Source organism: Henckelia pumila, chromosome 4 (genome assembly GCF_033568475.1).
Source record: "Henckelia pumila isolate YLH828 chromosome 4, ASM3356847v2, whole genome shotgun sequence".
NCBI classification, from domain to species: Eukaryota; Viridiplantae; Streptophyta; class Magnoliopsida; order Lamiales; family Gesneriaceae; genus Henckelia; species Henckelia pumila.
Window position 1 is genome coordinate 230,448,728 of NC_133123.1, and position 8,977 is coordinate 230,457,704.

Consider the following 8,977-nt stretch of genomic DNA (forward strand, 5'->3'; position numbering starts at 1 on the left):
AATGCAGCAGGAGGATTTCCAGGGCCACCTCAGCAGAAGTATGATCCTTACTCTAACACATACAATCCAGGTGAGGGATCATCCAAACCTCAGATATGGCAAACCTCCAGCGAATCAATCTGGACCTCAAGCACAATCACACAATCAAGCTTATAGGCCATCGTATCATCTTCCACCACAACTCCCACAAATTCCAACACCGGGTGAGTTTTTGGAAAATATAGTTAAGGAGCTTGCAACTAACACTATGAGTTTTCAACAGGAAACGAGAGCAAGTATCCAACACTTGAACACTCAGGTTGGACAGTTGGAAACTGCAATCAACAAATTGGAAGCACAACAGTCTAGCAGTCTGTCATCACAGACAGTAGTGAATCCAAAGGAAAATGTGAGTGCTATTACGTTGAGGAGTGGACGGGAGCTGCATATTCGTGAAGGATGGGTCCAAGAATCGGTATGGATTAAAAATGACAAGGAGTCTAAGGTGGAGGAGAGTGAACCTATTCCAAAAGATACACCAAGAGGTAAGTTCCCTCCTCTATCTGAATATAAACCTGTTGCCCCTTTTCCCATGGCATTAAAGGATTCTAGGAAAGATGAGGGGATTAAGGAGCTCTATGAAATTTTTCGTAGATGCGAGGTAAATATTCCACTATTAGATGCTATTAAGCAAGTACCTCGCTATGCTAAATTTTTGAAAGAATTATGTACTGCGAAAAGAAAACAAAAGTTGAAGGGTTGTAAGAGAGTTGAATTGGGAGAACAGGTCTCTGCCGTCATTCAAATAAAGGTACCTACAAAATTCAAGGACCCAGGTATGTTCTCGATTCCATGTAAAATAGGAGATAGTCAGCTTGATACGGCCATGCTAGATTTAGGAGCATCTATTAATGTAATGCCATACTCTGTTTATGCTTCCTTAAAACTAGGGCCTTTGAATGAAACTGCCATTGTGATCCAGATGGCTGATAAATCTACTATTTTTCCAAAAGGATTGTTAGAGGATGTTCTTGTACAAGTTGGTGAATTGGTATTTTCTGCTGATTTTTATGTTCTTGACATGAAAAAAAATGAGTTGAATAGTCCTATTTTGTTGGGAAGACCATTTTTGAAAACCTCAAAATCCATTATAGATGTTGATAACGACACTCTCACTATGAAATTTGATGGGGGAAATTGCGAAGTTTAATATTTTTGATACCCTGAAAACTCCTAGAAGTGAAAGTGTTGTTAATTTTCTTGATGTCAATGACCACGTCTCACAAGGAAAGAAGAAGTTTGTACTTGAAGATAAGTTTAAAGAGACTATTGCAACGCCTGCTGAAATTTTTCTCTCTGATATGCAGGTACCTATAACTGAGACAAACCATCCTCCTGACCGTGAAGTGGAAAATTTCTGAAGTGGGTGAAGGTGGACAAAGGAACCAGATTTAAACCACCTTGAGGAACTGCAGCATTCAGTCGAGCCAACGACCGTAAACAAAGGCGCTGACTGGGAAGCAACCCAGTATTTCTATTCCTTTTTAGTTTTAGTCATTTTTTTTTGTTTTGTTTTGATGAATTATAGTTTTTAATTGATTTTCAAATTTCTTTTTTTTTGAAAAATTAAAAAAGTACTTTCTGAAGTATCGCCCGCTCGATCGCGCATTCTTCTTGGATCGAGCGCACAGAAAACCTGAGCCCACTGCCCCAAGTTTTTAAGAGGCGCGCTCGATCTTGGCATTTCACCGGATCGAGCGCGCAATTTTCCCAAAGTTACTGTCCGCTTTTTTAAGAGGCGTTCTTGATCGAGTATATTTCTAGGATCGAGCGCGCCGCTCTCTTGCCTTATTTCTTAACTGATTTTTGCTCTTTTCCCCCACCCCCCCTTTCAAAATTTCCCTCGGCCCTTATAACCCTTTTCCCCCAAATTTTTGAAATTTCGTAATTGTTCAGAATTTGTTATCAATCTATTACAGGATCATTCAAGGGCTTGGAATCTTCATTTCTTCCCTCCTCTCTACTTCTCCACAACCATATTTTGCTAGAAAAGCTGGAATTGTTGGTGTCCACAAGGTGTTCGACGAATTTCCTCATCCACCAATTCTTGCAAATATTTGGGTGCTCATGGGTCCAAAACGCATTAGAGAGAGAGAGGCGAATCTTCTCGCCAAGGTATACGAGCTGCAACCGCATCCTTAAACTTAGCCGGCCGTTTGGTCAATCAAACAGCCCGGGATCGCTACGACCACGCCAAGAACCAATTATCCCCTATTACTGAGAGGGGTTTTGATCTAGATGTGAATGTAATTAAAGTGGCAGTTCAAGTCTTGGCACGTGGGTGGGGAACGTTCTGTAAGCAACCCGCTCCAGCCATCGTCCCTCTTATTAGGGAGTTCTACGCTAATGCTGCGGAGCGGACGGATGGCAAGGCCTTTGTCCGGGGAATTTTGGTTTCCTACGCAGCTTCTGAGTTGAATTCCATGCTAGAGACACCAGATGTCGATGACAGCATATTCCAAAGCGCAACACTTTACTCGGATGTCCACGAGATCCTTAATCAGCTGTGCTTTACCGGGGCTCCTTGGTTGGATCTGGTTACTTACAAGTGCTTCAAAGAGAAATATCTTTTTGTGAGTCCGGCCACCTGGTACGCATTCCTATGCCACCGTCTAATGCCAATCTCACACAAGAGTGAAGTTCATGTCGAGCTTGTTGTGTTGCTTTACGCTCTCGATGTCGGATACCCGATCAATGTGGGTCGAGTTATTCATGATCAGATACAGAGGTCGGTCACTTATAGGACATCCGATCTTTTCTTTCCCATGATCATTACACATTTATGCATGCGAGCTGGTGTGCAAGCTAGATCATACGAGGAATGGTTTAGCCGATGCGACCCATTGACCAAGAAACTATTGATGCCAAAAGGGCTTATAGGCGGAGCCAATTTGTGGTGGATGAGCAGTTTGTGGCGGTACACGATCCGGTGCGTCCTATTCCACCTCCACACTGCCCGACTGCAATTACTGTTCAAGAGATGGCCACTTTCACTCAGCACCAGAACACGTTCAATGCAGCCACAACTGCAAATTTTTAGGTGTTAGACTACATATCTCGTGGCATCTCCGAGAGACTAGGGATTGATCCACCACGCTCCCACCAGATGTTCCTTTCCCGCCACCTTTTGAGTTTTCATGGGTCGACCCAGTGCCACCGTTAGAGCATAATGAGGACGGGGAGGATGCCAATCCATAGATCTAGGGAGCTTTCTTTTTTACTTTTTGCATTTCATTTGTTTGTTTGCTCCTGGTTTTGTTGTGTGCTTTTGTTTAGTTTAGTTCTCAATCATTGAGGACAATGTTTCATTTTAGTGTGGGGGTGCATTCATGCATTGCATTTCATTTCATTGCATTGTTGTTTTTGTTGCATTGTTGCATTTATTTCATTTTAGGAATTTAGCATTATGTTGCATTTTGTAATGAGTTGAGAAATAAACGAGTATCCTGGCCAATGATGAAGCTTTGTTTGTGAATTCCATGCCTATCTGACAAGTTTTTGCACTGATGGAACTCAGTAGACGAGTGAACTCCTACATACTCTGTGAATTATACTCAAATTTGAATATTGAAACATACAAACGTGGATAGGATTGATGCATTGTTTTGATTATTTGGGCCTAAATTTTCTTGAATCTTTTGTCCTTAGATGCCCTTTGAGCTTTCACATATATATGAGCACATGAAGTGCATATTTCTGAATTTTGTGCAAAATCATCGTTTACTGTTGATGATTTCTCTTTTCTGCACTGATTAATATTTGTATGAGTTGATTGTGAATTGAGACATGTCTAGAACTTGTTCAAACACCCCTCGAGGCGAAATACAGGTACACTGTGACTTAGGAGTGATGTAGGCAATTTTTTTGAATTCGTTTGAGATTTTCAAGCCACCCACTATATTAATTATCCCCAGTACCTTGTTTGAGCCTGAATGAAAAACGAATGGTATGCATGCAAACGTGTGGTAAACCCCTATTTGACATTATTTCAAGGCCCTACAACTACTACCCATAGCCTAAACATTGTTTCCTACCTTTAAGGGAGTGAGTTTCATGTTAAAATTATTTTATGCTCCTGCGTTGAATTGTTAATATGGAATGTTGTGATGATAGCTTTAAAGAAAAAAAAATAATAGTAGTGAAAAGGGGATAGAAAAAAAATGATGAAAAAAGTGGTGAAAAAGAAGGAAAATTAATGGTGAAAAGCATTAGAACTTTTTTTTTGGAGATCAATGAAGTGAAAAGCGGTGTGAAAACTGAATGAAAAGGAGTGAACTCTAAAGATAGACATAATTTACTCCCTCTTTGAATTCTTTTCCTTTATTGTAGCTATAAGTCAAGCCTAAATTATAAGCCAATTAAGACCTATTGACCGAGTCACAGTCGCCCAATATACTAGTGGAGAAGGGTTGCGAGAATTTTCCCTATGGACTGTCGATTGACACTATTGATGAGTATGAATTTTTTTATCAAAACACGTACACACTAGATTTCTTTGTGTTTAACCGATTGTGAGTGTGTTGATTTGATTTCTATTCATTGTAATCCTGTGAAACCATGAAAAGTCCTCATGATCTATGAATGTGTGAATTGGGTTTGGAGGCGAGTGTGTTGAACTTGAGTTGCGGGGTTTATAAGTTTGTAAGGTGAAATCAGTCTGGTTTTAAAATTTTCAAAACAATGTGAGTTGGATGGATGGATGTGAAAATTTTGAAAGAAGAACTGAGGCCAGTACTCCGTAGTATTTCTTGACTCTTGTTTGCATATTTTGTTTTGTATAACTTGCTCGAGGGCGAGAAAGGTTCAAGTGTGGGGGAATTTGATAGTATTGTTTTGTTTGAATTTTTAGTGTCATTTTGTTAAGTGTTTTGCATGAATTTTGTGTCATTGTTCGTGTTTTATTCTTGTTTTATTTTATGTCATGCATTGAGCTTCTTAACTTAGTTTTGATTTATTGTGTAGGAATTACCATGTTTTGATTGAAGAAATCGAAGTGTGTCCATGCGTCCAAAGAAAGCAGCAAAGCAAATTTTTCATAATAGAAGCATGCGCTCGATCCTGGCATTTTCCCAGATCGAGCGCGGTCATGAGATTTTCAAGAAAGTAGGCTACCTCAACTCACCCGCTCGATCGCACATTCTTCCCCGATCAAGCGCGGCCAAGGAATTTTCAAGGCAGAAAGTTGGCCAGTATTGCGCGCTCGATCGGGTATATTTCTAGGATCGAGCGCGCGGGTCTGTTGCGGGAAGGAATTTGTAATTTTGAAAACTCTTTTAATTAATGCTCTAGACTTTTATTAGAATTTTAATTCCGTTTTGGAGATATTATGAGATGATTCTACACGCTTAGAACGCGAGGAACTCTCTCTGGACGGCTAGGTTTTCATCTATCTTTTCTTAATTTTATTTTCTCTCATGAATTTTTGTAGAGAATTCATGAGTATTGTTGGCTAAACTGTAATACTTGGTTGAGGGAGACGAAACCTTGATATATTTTATTCATGAGATTAAATTCGTAGTGTTTAATATTTATTAAGTATCAATTTTTGATCTGTTTTATTTCATGTTTGTGTGCAAGATTTTAGGATTGACCATCTTAGAATTTTGTTCTGCAAGCAATAGCTAAATTAGAGTTCAAATCCGTAATTGTTTGAATAAAATAATTTGCGAAGCAACTACGTGTGATAATTTCTGCTGTTGAATTTATTATTTCGTAGGATCAACTATTGACTAGGCTAAATACAACCGCTGGTGTTTGTGTTGTCTAGGTTCGTCAGTTTTACTAGTTTAAATGCTACCGTGGATTTAAATCTGATCACTCGTATTGGGTTAATTTATGGGGTAAGGGTTAATCTAAAATGTTGTTTTCTAATTAACTAAAATTATGGTGAAACATGAATTGAATTTTCAATGACGAATATTTAATAGGATTAATTATTTTTAGGGAATCGATGATTGAATGAATAAATATCAAGGGTGTAGTCGACCGATACCTAGTCTCATCTCTTATTGATTTTCTCCAGTTTATTATTCAATCTTGCATGTTAGTGAATTTTCATTGATTAAAGTTTTTAGTAGTTAACCTCAAACTTCAAAACCCCCTTTTTACTTATTTAGAAAACATTAAATTTACTTTTTTTCGTGGGAACGATCCCTACTCACACTACTGCATGAATTGTTTATCTGATTGAGTTGGGTACTTTGGGCGTGACACGATTAAGCATTATCAGTAGCTACACCGGTGAATTCTGTTATAGAAACCTCCGTAGGAATAAGATCGGATTCTTCTTTTCCAAGGTTCTTGAACAACCTTAGTGGCAAAATGTTCACTGAAGAACCATTATCAATCAAAACCCTTGAGATTGGGTGACCATTCACATGTGCCTTGATATATAGAGGTCTGATATGCTTGGTCAACTCAATAGCGGGCTTTTCAATAACCACTCTCTTTGTTGTATGTGGTTCTTCTTCTATAGTCACCCCATTGCATGGTTCTTTAGAGACATCCTCCTGCATTAATTCTGCTCGACTGGCTGGCTCCTCCTTAGACTTAAACATATCAGGCAAAATCACAGATCCAGTGGAACAATCCACCGATATGGTGAATTCGCCTACTTGGAAACAAATCTGTTTCTTGATACTTGGTTCCTCATCAGACAAGTCATCATCCTCAAATCTTTATCTTCAGTTTCCTTTCTACCAAATTTTCTTTTGTTTGGTATAGGAGGCCCTTCCTTGGCTCTGCGTACCATTTCTTTCTCACTTAGAAGCCTTTTTTTTTGAGTTCTTGTGAGTGGCAAATGAAATTTTTTGTGACGCAATAACTGCCACTGTCCTTCAGGTTGCACATTTGGTGGAACAACAAATCTAGGATTATCACTTCGTAAGTTTTGAGTTACATGACCATCGTTCACCTGCATGGACAATGGTCTATTAGTTTGAGGAGACACTTTTATTTGTCGAAGAACCACCTTGTTTCCACCTGAGAACGGCCGTTTAGGATTATCGGAAGAATTCCTTGGCTTATAGGCCATGGTTCTTCCTTCATATTCCTGCACCCTATCATTATATCTGTACCCAATAGGCTTATCTTCGTAACTCTTTGCTTTGACTTCAAATATCATAGCTTTGGGAACCCAACCTCGCTTCACAGGTCTCCTCATGTTCATCTCCCTATCTCGCCGAGATTATTTTCTTTGATTAATGATGTTTCTGAGATTTGGAATACTGACATTCACTTGTACCACAGGTAGGAAAGGGTCCTCGTCTATCAACATGGTATCTTTCTTGTTAGAACCTAATGGTGGGGGGGATTTAGGTTCTATTGGCAACTTTAGCAATTTAAAACGATTATGGTATTACGCAAGCGGAAGACTTAAAGCAATCCAATATAAGTGCAGTAAATAAAATGCGTAATGTAAATAAAGAAGTAAAAGAGATTAGAGATATTTATGGAAGTTTGAAGATAAATCGTCTACGGCTCCCCTTCTTGGTTAAGATCGATTAACCAAGGATCCACTAGCACTTCAACGTCTTGGCCTTGATGGCTCGAAGGATAGCCGTACAACTCAACACGATCATCGCGCCGATACAACTCGAACACTTGGCCTTAAGGGCTCCAAGGATAGCCACAACACTCGTAAAATACACTTGTCTTCACACACAGGTGTTTACAAAAACCGAGCAACCAACTCACGAATGAACTTATACAAACAACCCTTGATTTTGAATATATATCGCACAACTATTTCTTGAACTCTTTATAGAGAGGATATTGCTTGCTAAGTGAGATGAGAGTGAATTGGTGTGTTCAAATGACTTGGAATGGCCTCTATTTATAGTTTCAAGTTCGGCATAGATCGGAGCTTCCGTTCCCAGCATCGGAGCTTCCGAAATTTGAATTCTGCGAACACGTGGTTGTCCAGGATCGGAACTTCCGATCCAACTTTGGAGCTTCCGATCGGCGCATTAAATATGTTGTCGGGAAAAAGTCTTCCGGACAAGATTATCAGGCCGCCGTAGTAGATCGGAACTTCCGATCTATGATCGGAGCTTCCAAACTCCGCAGTCCGTAGCTTCCGTTCTACTTCCGAACAATATAAAATTCATTGGAAAAAGATCGGAGCTTCCGAACCTTGATCGGAGCTTCCGATCATCCCTTAGCTTCCGAAGGTCCTTCTGATCTTGATCGGTGGTTCCAAACTCAAATCGGAGCTTCCGAACTTGTATCAGTATAAGTCTTCGAAATTTTCCTCTGATCTTGAGTATACCTTCTTTGCAATATGATCTTTGATAGATTGAGCCTTAATTCATCTTGAAAATTTTAACTCTGTAATAAGCTCATTGTAAACATTAGTAACGTTTTAACCTAGTTTTGTTAATCATCAAAACATAGAGAAAAGGGCCTTGTTAATGCATTAAAAACATTAATCTCACAATCGAGATTTATATGCGTTTAAGGCGTAACAATCCCTCCCTTTTTGATGATCACAAAACTTGGTTAAAAATAGAAAATAAAATAGACAGTAAACTTAAACAAATAAAAAATCATATAAGTAATTAAATTGCATATAAAAACTCCCCCTGAAATGAGCAACAAAGTTTTTAACAAATAAATAGTTTTTACCCAATTTAACTGATTAATATTTCTTTTAACCAATTAATTTTCCCCCTTTTTGTGATAAGCAAAAAGTAATAATAAGTGAATAAAAGAGAATGAAACATAAGACTATTTTATTCCAATAGAGTTTAAATTTTACATTACAAAGAAAAATACAACTTAAAATGCAAAATTAAAAATCTAAGAGTCATCATTGCGAGTCGGCGGAGGATAGCGAGAGGTGAACTCATCAAAATGAGTTTCCAAAGAGGCAACTCTAGCAGTCATCTTGGAAAAGTGATGAAAGCGTAGGTGCCCGGTGAGCCAACTTGTGGCTAAG